Source organism: Propithecus coquereli, unplaced genomic scaffold (assembly GCF_000956105.1).
Source record: "Propithecus coquereli isolate 6110/MARCELLA unplaced genomic scaffold, Pcoq_1.0 Scaffold6078, whole genome shotgun sequence".
Lineage (NCBI taxonomy): Eukaryota > Metazoa > Chordata > Mammalia > Primates > Indriidae > Propithecus > Propithecus coquereli.
The window spans coordinates 7,756-8,076 of NW_012152039.1; positions in this window are offsets into that span (position 1 = coordinate 7,756).

The following is a 321-nucleotide window of genomic DNA, read 5'->3' on the forward strand; positions in this document are numbered from 1 at the left end:
CTTGAATCATCCTGAAACCCACCCCCCCACCCCCAGTCCATGGAAAAATTGTCTTCCATGAAACTGGTCCGTGGTACCAAAAAGGTTGGGGACTCCTGTGTAGGTTCTCTATTTGCTCTTTTGATTATTTCCTTGGTTGTGCAGAAGCTTTTTAATTTACTCAAGTCCCATTTATTAATTTTTGTTATTGCTGTGAGTGCCATTGGGGTCTTCTTTGCCTAGGCCAATATCTAGAAGAGTTTTTCCATCATTTTCTTCTAGAATTCTTATGGTTTCATGTCTTAGGTTTAAATCTATTATCCATCTTGAATTAATTTTTAT